Source organism: Ceratotherium simum, chromosome 2 (genome assembly GCF_057802395.1).
Source record: "Ceratotherium simum simum isolate JZ-2026a chromosome 2, ASM5780239v1, whole genome shotgun sequence".
Taxonomy (NCBI): Eukaryota; Metazoa; Chordata; class Mammalia; order Perissodactyla; family Rhinocerotidae; genus Ceratotherium; species Ceratotherium simum.
The window spans coordinates 82,616,052-82,629,203 of record NC_141901.1 but is presented as its reverse complement, the minus strand read 5'-3'; the positions used below and the strand labels follow the sequence as shown (position 1 = coordinate 82,629,203).

Sequence of the window (13,152 nt, the reverse complement as noted above, 5' to 3'; positions counted from 1 at the left end):
GTATCTGAAACATTTACTGCAGTGGAAAATGAAGACTGCTTAAATAATAGAGGGGGAGGGGACGGTCTGTGTTTTTTCTTTTTGATTAATTTCTATAACACTGTCCTTCAGATGGCTGAGGGAGTTTCATATTTTCTTTCAACATTATTAGATGTTAAAGCTCTTGTAGGACAACTTTGATGCTATATGAATGCTGCCATTTTTCTAGCACTGAAATGGCTCTTGAGTTCACCACTCCATTAAAACTATTAACTCCTTTCATATTAATTATTGTTATAAATCTTACCAGGCGGGGGGGGGGGGTGCTTCTAGGTCTTTAGGTCCACATTCTATTTAAGGCTATATATTTGGTTTTCACAAATTTTTCTTGGAGGTCCAATTAGCATCTCTGTCCAGCTTGTAAGTGTCGTCTGTTATCTTCTAGACTCCAGCTAATCTTGCCATCTCCTACTCTTTTCTGGCCTTCTTTGAGTTCTTCCAACATGAGCAACTTTTTCTCCAAGCCCATAATGGCTGCCATCTTGGGTCACTCTCCTCCATGGCCAGCCTATTTATTTATTTTAAATGTATGAACTTAATAATGAATTTGCCACCACCAAAGGCACTTAGTTTAATCCATTCCTCAAGTTGGATGGTACTCCGAAGATTAACCATGTCACAGATAGATGCCACTGGTCACAAAGGGGACATAACTGATGTGTACTATTAGCAGTTGGCAAGAGGTATGTTTTTTGTTTTGTTTTTTAAATTTTCCTCAAGGAGGATGGCATGAGTCAAGTAGTGGATAAACATTGGCTACGGAATCAGACAAACCTTACCTCAAACCATGTTTTCTCCAACTATGTGACTTAGAATCAAATACGTGACATGATCTTCAGTTTCCTTACCTACAAGTTAAAATCCAACTTGCATAAGTTTTACAGTAGTCTATTGTTTAAAAGGTAACTGCAAAATAATATTGCATTAAGTTAGAGTCATGACAGTAAATGAAATTGGAAAACTAAAGTGATGACAAAGTTTGGGAAGGGAACTGAGGTGAGAACAAATGCTTCTGATTTCCTGCTACATGGACTATACTCATGGATGCGCCACAGTTGACCACAATGGCTGATTGCTGGTAGCCCCTAATGGAAGCTTTAAGAATATTCTAGACATATTATAAACAAGGGGCAACTGTGGGAAAATGAGAGGTTCTTAAATAAATATTTAGAATGTCCATTTATGCTTGACCCTATAGAGATATCTTGGAACTATACCTTAACAAATATGACCAGATTCTGTGATTTGATTCTCCGTAAGACTTCTTGCTATATCTGGCAAAATGCTTTTCAGAATTAAAGCTCTTGTAGACCAGGTGAAAGGAATCTTCTGTCTTTTAATAACCACTATTCTCCTCTAATAATTTATTGTTTTGCTATTTGATAGAGCCTAAATGTCAAGGTGACATCAGAGCGAGTCTTCGCTAAGGCTGCATATCCTTCCTCCAGCCTCCAGCTGTTAGACACAAAGTGTGAAGTTCAATAAAAAACAATTTAGAAAAAAAAATCTATGCATCTTTTGCCAAGTTTCCACATTAAATCTCAATAACCTACTGTCAAGAAAATGTCAATCGATAAATAGACATCTTCTTCAGAGGTGAAAATTGTCAAAGGTCCTTTTATTCCCCCCTCTTTAATATAATAGGCCTTGCATAGATTTCTTTCTCCTTACAACAGAAGAGATTTTATACTTTCTCCAGGAAGTTTCAGAGAATGATTATTTCCCCATGAAATGAGTCATTAAAAACACATAGCCGTACTTAACTACATAGTGTCAGCATTAGATTGAATATGATGAGACATTTTATCAAATTTTTCTGAATATGATTTGCAGCCATAGGAAATGAACATTAACATTGCTAAGTATGTTGTGTAGATGAGGAAAACTTAGTTCTTGCTAGTAAAATAGGGAACCTTCATTTTATTAAATTTATTGCACTTAAAATTCCCTCATACATCACATTTTAAATCCCCACTGAAATTTCTGTATGGTCAATATTAAATGTTCACACATTCAAATGAATACTGACATTATTTTCTCTTGTTACAATTAAACTCTTTTTCCCAAAGACATTATATAAACTCATGTTCCCCAGTAAAAATTATTGTAACGGGAATGTGACTGTGGTAAGTAATATCCTGTATACTTTAAATTGCCTGTGATGCCACATTTTCCAGATTCCCTGGAAATTCAAATAAGTACATTTTCCTATGTATACTTTGATTTTTGGCCCAAGATAACAATCATTTAAGTCATTTATATTTCTTTCATATCCTGTGACCCTGATTTCAGCATGGATCTCACAGCTTTCCACTCTGTTTAGCCATGCTCTAAATTTAAAACATGAATTCTTAGGTTATAATCAAGAATAGGAGTTAAACAATGGTTTCTACATGGAGAGAGTAAAATAAGAACAGGGACTCTGGGTTAGATATCCCTTTCTTTCTCTCTTTTTTTTTTTTTATTGAAGTGCAAACATCCTAAAGTCCCATAAATCATCACAAAATGAACAAGCTCAGGAAACTACCAGCAAGGTCAAAAAGAACAACATAACCTATACCCAAGAAGATCCCTTGTGACCCTTCCCAACCACTGTCCCCATCCTCTTCACAAAAGGTAACCAATATCATTTTATAATGTAATGGAATAGTTTTGAACTTTATATAAATGGAATTATATGGCATGTGTATGTATGTGTGTATTTAAAGACTTTTTTTAAAAGTATTTTAGGTTCATAGCAAAATTGAGAGGAAAGTACAGAGATTTCCCATATACTCCCTGACCCTACACAGGCATAGCTTCCCCAACTCAACATCCTCCACCAGAGTGGTAAATTTATTGAAACTGATGAATCTATATTGACACATCATCACCACCTAGAGTTCTTAGTTTATATTGTGGTTACATTGGTGGTGTACGTTCTTCGGGTATGGACACACGTATAGTGACATATATCTTTTAGTATCATAAAGAGTATTTTCACTACTCTAAAAATCCTCTGTGCTCCGCCTATTCATGCTTCCTCCTGCCTAACTCCTGGCCACCATTGATCTTTTCACTGTTTCCTCAGTTTTACCTTTTTCAGATTATCATATAATGTGAATCATATAGTATATACCATTTTTAGTTTGTTTTTTTTTACTTGGTAATATGCATCTAAGTTTCTTTCACGTTTTTACATGGCTTGATAGCTCATTTCTTTTGAGTGCTGAATAATTTTCCATTGTCTGGATGTAACACAGTTTATTTTCCATTCACCTACTAAAGGATGTCTTGGTTGCTTCCAAGTATGGGCAATTATGAATAAAGCTGTTATAAACATCTGTGTGCAGGTTGTTGTGTTGACATAAGTTTTCAACTCATTTGGGTAAATACCAAGGAGTACAATTGCTGGATCGTATGGTAAGAGTATGTTCTGTTTTGTAAGAAATCTACCAAACTGTCCAGCAATGTATGAGAGTTCCTGTTGCTCCACATCTTCACCAGCATTTGCTGTTGTCAGTGTTGTGCATTTTGGTCATTCTAATAGGTGTGTTCTTTTAACACATTTAATATTTAACACATTGTTGTTTTAATTGGCATTTCCCAGATGATGTATGATGTGGTGCATCTTTTCATATGCTTATTTGCCATCTGTATATCTTCTTTGGTGAGGTGTCTGTTAAAGTCTTTGGCTCATTTCTTAATTGAGTTTTTTCTTATTATTAAGTTCTTCATATTTTTTTGGATAACAGCCCTTTATCAGATGTATCTTTTGCAAATATTTTCTCCCAGTCGGTGACTTACCTTCTCATTCTCTTGATGTTATCTTTTGCAGAGCAGAGTTTTTAAGTTTAATGAAGTCCAGCTTATCAATTTTTTCTTTTATGAATCATGTCTTTAGTGTTGTATTTAAAAAAGTCATTGCCGCAGTCATGGTCATCTAGGTTTTCTCCTATGTTATCTTCCAGGAGTTTTCAAGTTTTGCATTTTACATTTAGGTCTATGGTCCATTTTGAGTTAATTTTTGTGAAGAGTGTAAGATCTGTGTCTATATTCATTTTTTTGCATGTTGACATTCAGTTGTTCAGAACCATTTGTGGAGAAGTCTATCTTTGCTCCATTGTATTGCCTTTGCTCCTTTGTCAAATATCTGTTGACTATATTGATGTGAGTCTATTTCTGAGCTCTCTATTCAGTTACATTGAATCTGTCTATTCTTTCACCAATACCACACTGTCTTGATTAATGTAGCTTTATAATAAGTCTTGAAGTCAAGTGGTGTCAGTCCTCCAACTTTATTTTTCTCCTCCTATGTTGTGTTGGCTTTCTGGGTCTTTTGCCTCTCCAAATAAACTTTAGAATCAGTTTTTCAATTGTTCACAAAACAACTTGTTGGGATTTTGATTGGGATTTCATTGAATCAATAAGTCTATTTGGGAAGAAATGACATCTTGACAATATTCAGTTTTCCTATTCATGAACATGGAATATTCCTCCTTTTATTTAGTTCTTTGATTTCATTAATCTGAGTTTTGTAGTTTACCTCATATAGATCTTGTACATATTTTGTTAGATTTGTATCTAAGTATTTCATTTATGGGGGTGCTAATGTAAATGTTATTGCATTTTAAATTTCAAATTCCACTTGTTTATTGCTAGTATATGCAAAAGTAATTGACTTTTGTATATTAACCTTGTATCCTGCAACCTTGCTATAATCACTTATTAGTCACAAGAGATTTTTTGGCAATTCTTTCAAATTTTCTACATAGATGATCATTTCATCTGTAAAAAAAAGACAGTTTTATTTCTTCCTCCTCAATCTATGCAGCTTTTATTTCCTTTTCCTGTCTTATTACATTAGCTAGAACTTCCAGCATGATGTTGAAAAGGAGTGGTGAGAAGGGACATCCTTCCCTTGTTCCTGACTTTAATGGGAAAGCTTTAAGTTTCTCACCATTAAGTATGATGTTAGCTATAGGTTTTTTGTAGATATTCTTCATCAAGTTGAAGAACTTCCTCTCTATTCCTAGTTTACTGAAAGTTTTCTTTATGAATGGCTGAAGGATTTTATTAAGTATTGTTTTTTCTTCTATTGATAAGATCCTATTTTTTTTTTTTTTAGCTTATTGATGTGATAGATTACATTAATTGATTTTCAAATATTAAACCAGGCTTGCACAACTGGGATAAATCCCACTTGGTCATAGTGTAAAATTCTCTTTATACATTGTCGGATTTGACTTGCTAATATATTGTTGAGGATTTTTGCATCAATATTCATGAGAGATATTGGTCTGTAGTTTCTTTTCTTGTAATGCCTTTGCTTGGTTTTGGTATTAGGGTTAATGCTGGCCTCATAGAATGTGTTAGAAAGTATGTCCTCTGCTTACCGTCCTACAAGGATAGGAAATACTTCCTTCCTTCTCTACAAAAGATTGTAGAGAATTAGTATAATTTCTTCTTTAAATGTTTGGTAGAATTCAGCAGTGAACCCATCTAGGCCTGGTCCATCCTGTTTTGTAAGGTTACCAATTACTGATTCAACTCCTTTAATAGATATAGTCATAGTCATATCATCTATTTCTTTCTGTGTGAGTTTTGGCAGATTGTATCTTTTAGGATTTGGTCCATTTCACCTAGGTTATCAAATTTGTGGGCATAGAGTTGTTCACAGTATTTCTTTATTATCTTTTCAATTTCCATGGGATCTGTAGTGAAATCCCCTCTTTAATTTCTGATATTAGAAATTTGTGTCCTCTTTATTTTCTTATTAGTTAGCCTAGATAGAGGCTTATTGATTCTATTGATTTTTTTCAAAGAACCAGCATTTGGTTTCATTGATTTTTTTCTATTGATTTCCCATTTTCAATTTAATTGATTTCTGCTCTACTTACTATTTCTTTTCTTCTACCTATTTTGGGTTTAATATGCTATTCTTTTCTAGTTTCATGAGGTGGAAACTCAGATTATTGATTTTAGATCTTTCTTCTTTACTAATATAGGCATTCAATGCTATAAATTTCCCTTTAATCACTGCTTTTGCTACCTCCCACAAATTTTGATAAGTTGTATTTTCATTTTAATTTAGTTCAAAATATTTTTTATATTTTTAAATTTCTCTACATATAGCAGCTAGAGTAATCTTTGTAAAATATAAAAACTTAATCCTCTAATTGCACTCTTTTAAACTTCTCAATGGCTTCTCACTGCTTCAGTGATGAAGTCCAAAATCCTTACCATGACCTGCAAGACATATGATCCAATCTCTTTCAAACACCCCTTGTTGAAGTTTTGTATGCAAAATATACTTATGGTTATTATATTACATAACATAAAACCCAACTAGAGATACTCATTTATCTTGATTATTCATCTACATAACCAACACTGAATGCCAATCATATTCTAGGTAGTTTCACATATATTTTCTAATTTAATCTCCATAAAAACTATTGGAAATACGTTCTCTTCTTTCGCTTTAACATATAGGAAAAGTGAGACCCAGAGAGACCAAAAAACTAACTCAAAGTCAAACAACTTTGAAAAGATAGGGGCAGAAATAAAATTTGCAAATTGTTCTGCAAAACTCATTCTCCCTTTTTCCGAAAGATCTCTGTAGATGTAGTGCAATGACAAACAATGATGCAAGCAGATGGAAGAGGATCAGAATTTATCACAATTCTGGGGTTCCCCTTAAAACTACCTTCCCCACAATAAATTTTCCATTCTCTTAGATAATCAATCAGAACCAGGTTTCTCTATCTCTAGTAGGTTTCATTATTCCCACTATTGCACAATAAAAGAATTTTAGCTAGGCATATAACTGCCCACTTGGGAATATATTTTCCAGCCTCCCTTGTAGCTTATGTGGCCATGTAACTAAATTCTTTCCCATGGTACGTGAGCAGAAGTAATATGTGCAACTTCCATGTGACTTGCTTAAAAGTAAATTGATTGCCCTGAAATTATTTTCTTGTCTTCCCATGAACCAGCACATGGATACTGCAGCAATCCAGATGTAACCATGTAGATAAAATTAACACCCTAGAAGATCGTTCAGAAATAAGTAATTAGCCTAGGCCACTAAATGGCAATGTTTAATAGCACTTTCTCTGCAAGCCTGGATAGACCAGACACTATGTAAAAGGGAAATAAACTTCTATTTCATTTACTTTGTTAAAGTAGCTTAGCCTTTACCTTAACACATTTCCAGAAAGTCCAGTGCAGTGCTATCTCATTATGTCTCAAAGAATCTCTACCATATTTAATGCATTTGTTCAAAAATTGTTTTGTTGAAGTCTCACTTTCCTAACCATAGAATTTTAAATATGTTCTTCACATAGTGGTACTTAATATATATTTTCTGATTTATTTCTTCTCACGTTCATGAAATTAATGTGGAAAGGAGTTTATCACCTAGTTAAATTCTCTAAGGACTCAAGGTCTGAATAAACTGTTGAACATTAAACTGCTAGTTAGCGATGTCTGGAGCCTTGATGAGACCTTGGCCCTTTTCTTTCTCTGTTTTCCAAAAGACAGACTGATTGTCTCATTTTTTCAATTCTTTGATTTATGGTGATTAATGCACCATTTAAAAATGCATGCCTAAGTAGCAAAATTCAGTGACAGGTTTCAGATCTTCAATTCCTATAAAATTCTTAGTATGTAGGATTTCTCTTGTATTGGAGAGTCTACGGTAGTTTCAATTCTCTTAGCTTATAGCCAATCATAGAATTATGCTAACTTTTCAAAGCATTTCTTAATAAACAACTGAATATTTGATATACATATCAAAACATAATCATTTATATCAGCACTAATCCAATAGAAATATAATGAGAGGCTCCTATGTGATTTTAAGTTTTCTAGTAACTACATTAAAAAGAAGTAAAAAGAAACAGATGAAAAAGTAATTGTAATAACATATTTTATTTAATCCAATATATCCAAAATGTTATTATTTAAGTAAGTAATCAATATGAAAAATTATTAAGAAAACATTTTAGGTTCTTTTCTTTGCTATAAAGTCTTTATAATATGGTGTCTACTATACACTTACAGTACATCTCAATTTGGACTCCAAATTTTCATCAGAAATATTAATGTGTATTTAGAGTTTATAAAATTTACACATGCAAAATTAGATTCACAAACACAAGTGGTTCTAATTATACTTTAAAACATTTCGGTTTTAAAAATTAAACAAATTTAAAAATCCAATTCCTTAGTCACACTAGCCTCATTTCAAGTGCTCAAGAGCCACATGTGACTAGAGACTATTGTATTGTATAATGTGACAATTTTCCATTGATCATCTTCATGGGATTTTGATGGTGTTCATAACCTACTTATAAAAAGGTGCTCACATTTTTAAAATTGTATTCTGGTATCAGAATTCTGTTCTCTTGTTGTGCGAACACTACTACATAGGAAATATTTTTTAAAGTAAGCAAGAGGTCTTATTCATTCCTACTTACGCTATTATTCAGACTTTACTTAAATTAAGGCTTTGATCACTAAGATACAAACACTAAACCATAAACAATAGCCTGCAGTTACTGATGAATTCCTAAGAATACTAAACTTGCTCTTTGTCAAAATCTGATTATTTAAAAAGGTTTTGTATTTTTGCAAGGTCTATGAGTATGGGATATAAATTTCAATGTTGTCCCTAAATTCTTCCTTTATCTATGTAATGTAATGCAGTATCATATGTACAAGAAATTTCCAGAAGAAAATCAGTAAGATAAAATTATATTCAATAGAACTTTTGCTCTAGCTAAGGTGGAATAATAGGGGTCAGATTTACCCTCTTGTCTGAACCAACTAAAAAAAATGTACAGAATATATTTTTAAAAAGAAAAAAACAAGTACTAAAGATATTAGCCATTGGGCAACAAAAACCAATAATCCATGAGATGTGGGAAACAAATCAGATGAGCCTTATGAGTGCCCCAGCTTTCTGGTTGGAGAGAGTTTCTTGTCTGTAGCTCAGAGATGGGGATCCAGGGAACCAAGAACTCCCTCTAAGATAAGGAGAACCGTTATTCAGGGAGGACAAAGCAGCTAGAGTTTGCAGAATAGAGTACCAGAGAGGAGGGAACTCTTCAGAGAAAGAACTCCAGAGACTGCTGAGGAAACCCCTCATGTCTTGAGCTTTGTACACTGATCAGCATGTTTATGTGAGAAAAAATACCCCAAATCCAGAGAAAGAGATAACTGAAAGGATTAGAGGGAACAATCTTCTGAATTCTTAAAGTACTGGAGATGTCTGATTATACTTGCCAGAGTAGAAAACCTCCTAACTCACAGAGGAGCATTATGTAGAATACTCAGAATGGTTTTGCCTCAATAGCGGGACCTATTACACCTAGACTAAATGCTGTTCTGTCTTTGTACAACAAAGATTATAAGCAAGCCCCGAAGGGTCAAAATGTTTCTAAGTAATTTAACTGCATTGAAAATCAAAGTTCAAGAATATTTGTAGGAATTCAAAAATATCCAGTACTCAACTAGGTGAAATTCACAAAGTCTAGCAACATATAAAAAATTTCCAGGCATGCAAAGAAGCAGGAAAATGTAAACCATACTGAAAAGATAAATCAATCAATGGAAGCCCAGACACAAGTGTTAGAATTGGCAGAAAAGGACATGAAAACAGTTATTATAACTGTATTTCATATGTTCAGAAAGTTAAGAAGAGACATGGAAGATATAAAAGAAACCCAAAGTGAAATTTTAGAGTTGAAAACTATAACATCTGAGATAGAAATAATAATATTACCTGGCAGTTACATACCACTTGTCCTGTGACTCTACATAACAGCAGATTAGACAATGCAGAAGAAATTATAGTGAACTTGAAAACACAGCAATAAGAAACTATTCATAATGAAATCTGAGAGAAAGAGGAATGAAAAAAAATGAAAAAGGTATCAGTGAGTTGTGAGACAATTTTAAATGGGTGTAATATTCCACAAAGGAGAGTGGAGGAGGGGGCTAGAAAATTATTTGCAAAATAATGCCTGAATTCTCCCAAATTTGATGAAAACTATAAACCACACATTAGGGAAGCTCAACAAACCAGTTACAACAAATATGAATAAACTACATTATAAATTGCCAATAACAGAGAGAAAATCATAACAGTAGCCAGAGGAAAAAAACACATTTTGTACAAAAGAACAAAAGTAAGAGTGACAGCAGATTTATTTTTAGAAAATGCAAGCCAGAAGACAGTAGAGTAGCATCGTTAAAGTACTGAACAAAAATTGTCAATCTACATTTCAATACTCAGCAATAATATCTTTCAAGAACAAAAGCAAAATAGAGTTTTTAGAGAAAGTCTGAAATAATTTATCACCAGCAGACCTACACTACAATAAATGCTAAATGAAGTCCAATAGGCAAATGGAAAATGATACCACAGGGATGCCTGTAGTGACAAAGCATTACAATAATAACTATAAAGATAAGCGTAAAAGTCTTTTCTTAGTATTTATAATATCTTTAAGGAATTGTTGATTATTTAAAGCAAAAATAATTACAAGGGTATTATAGGTTTTTTAACATATGCAAAAGTAAAATGTATGACAATAATAACACAAAGATTGGGAAGGAAAAATGGAAGTATACTGTTGTAAAGTTCTTATACTATGTGTTAAATTTATAGTATTAACTTGAAAGTAGATTATGACAGGTTAAAGATGTATACTATAAACCATAAAGAAATCATTAAAACATCACAACAAAGAGTTATAGCTTAAAAGCAGACATAGGAGATAAAAGGGAATTAGAAAAATATTCAACTAAGGCAAAAGAAGGCATAATAAAAGGAAAAAGGGAACAAATAACTGAGATAATTAGGAAACAAAGAGCAGTATGGTAGATTTAAACTCAACAATATTAACAATTATATTAAAAGTAAGTGGTCTAAACACCCCCAATTAAAAGACAACAATTTTAAGATTGGATAAAAAAGCAAGAATTTTTTTTAACCCTCTTTAAAGAAAATGAACTATACTTCCCAGGAAATCACTTGGGCTTAACTTTATGAGAAATAATAGTATTACCTAACACTTACAAAGCATTTGTCTTATGCCAAAGACAGTACATATTAATGTTTGTAATAATCTTATGAGGTAGATACAGTTATTATGCCACCACCTAACCCTCTATCCCCTACTTTTTTCAGATGAGGAGACTGAAGAATAGAGAGAAATGAGTCTGGACTGGAAGCCACAGAATCATGAAGTTTTTAGACTGTACAAGATTGACCCATTATGGTCAGCTGGTGGGACAATTTTAGGGAGAGAGGTGGTGCAGGGTGATATAAAGGTTATTTGTCAAGGGAGTGTAGCGTAATAGAGGAAGCTATTTTAGCTGCTGCTGTAAGTTGGAATAACTGAAGAGTAGAGCAAAAGTCTGAATATAAATTTTAGGAAACTTTCTATATGCAGTTCTGAGCAATCGCCTGCCCTCTCCCCACAGCAACTTATGGGTATCTATGATATTCAGCAAGGGTTTTAGCATCAAAGTGCCATTCCTTTGAATGTACAGCAGGTGTTGATTCAGTGATATGGGACACCTGTTAATTTGTGTTACCCAGAAACTCTGAAAAATATATTTTGTGGATCACTGTGTTGTCTAAAACAATGCTATGTAAAGTATGGTCCACAAACTAGTGTCAGTCGTCAATTTGTTTTTACCAGTCAACAACGATACTAAGTTAAAATTGGAAAGCAATTTGTTATTACAGTGTTTTACAAAGCATTGGTCTTTCAACAGATTGGAAAAACAAAAAAAAACTAAAACAAAGAAACGAAAACCTGATTCTTCCCAACAGAGTTAGAGGAGCCCTGGCCTGAAACTTTCCTTTGATTATTACGGTTTCCATTTCATGGTTTTCTTTCATGGAAGTACAAAAGAACCCTGGGCATTTTTGTTGTCAAACATTGGAAAGATATTTCTACGTAGACATTAGAATCAAATGTCTAGGCTCTTTTCACGTTAGTGGTTAAGAACAAAGACTTTGGAATCAAGCAATCCTGAATGTAAATCTCATCTCCACCACCAAATAGACATGTGAACTTAAACATGTCGTTGGATCATGATGTGCCTTGGTTCAAATAATATCCACCATAACACTGTAGAGGTTATTTATAAAAGTGAAGTTAAAAATATAAATAAAATGGTACTGAAAACTCTTACAAGTTAAGCTAATTAAACTCTGTACTGATGTACAAATGTAATCTGTGTGGCTATGTTGTTTTGATCTATGTGTCTAGTGCCTCCCAGGGAATCTTGTCATCTTCTCTTTTAGGAGATTCTTTACTCTCTCTGTTGATCCAGTTTCTGAATGATGCTTAAAAAATCATTTCTTCAAGATTTAGCTTTTTCTGGAGGGTTCCCTTGGTGGAAGAACTGGAACTGATAGCTACAATCTTTTTAGTTTTATCAAGCGCCTTCTCTTTCCCGTGGCATATAGATATTTGAGGCAGGTGAAGGGAAAAGCATGAGAAAATCGATAAGACAGGTTCAAATAAAGGTTCGTATTATATTTACAAGGACTTTTTTCTTACTCCACAAGACCGTGCTTCTGAATCTTGACCTCAGAGCTGTGCTCCGTTTTTATTTATGAGGACCTTTTTGAGGATGGAAGATGTTAAGTTAAGGCTTAAGGGATTAGTTGAGATTTTAATAAGCTATGTGTATTAGTTTCCTATTGCTGATATAACAAATTACCACAAGCCTAGTGGCTTGCAACAACACACATGTACTATCTTACTGTTTTGGAGGTCAGAGACTAAAATACCTCTTATGGGCTAAAATCAAGTTGTCAGCAGAGTTGAATTCCTTCTGCAGGCTTTAGAAGAGAATCTGTTTCCAGCTTCCAGGGGTCACCTGAATTTGTGGGCTCATGACCCCTTCCCCCAACTTCAAAGCCTATCATTCCAACCTCTGCTTTGTCGTCACAACCCCCCTCTCTCTGATCTTCGTACCTTCCTCTTATAAGGACACTTGTGTCTTCCACTGGGTCTACCAGGATAACAACCTTCCGTCTCAAGATCCTTAAACTAATCAGATCTGTGAAATCCTTTTTGCTATGTAAAGTGGCATATTCACAGT

The 13,152-nt window shown here is 33.7% G+C and overlaps 1 long non-coding RNA gene and 1 pseudogene across 3 annotated transcripts in view; both read right to left on the bottom strand.

Annotated features, from left to right (window-relative positions):
- Positions 1 to 13,152, bottom strand: part of LOC147918075 (uncharacterized) — a 200,088-nt gene that overhangs the window by 24,657 nt on the left and 162,279 nt on the right. The gene's annotated exons all lie outside the window — the stretch shown is intronic.
- Positions 65 to 520, bottom strand: LOC101398606 (ubiquitin-conjugating enzyme E2 variant 1 pseudogene; annotated as a pseudogene).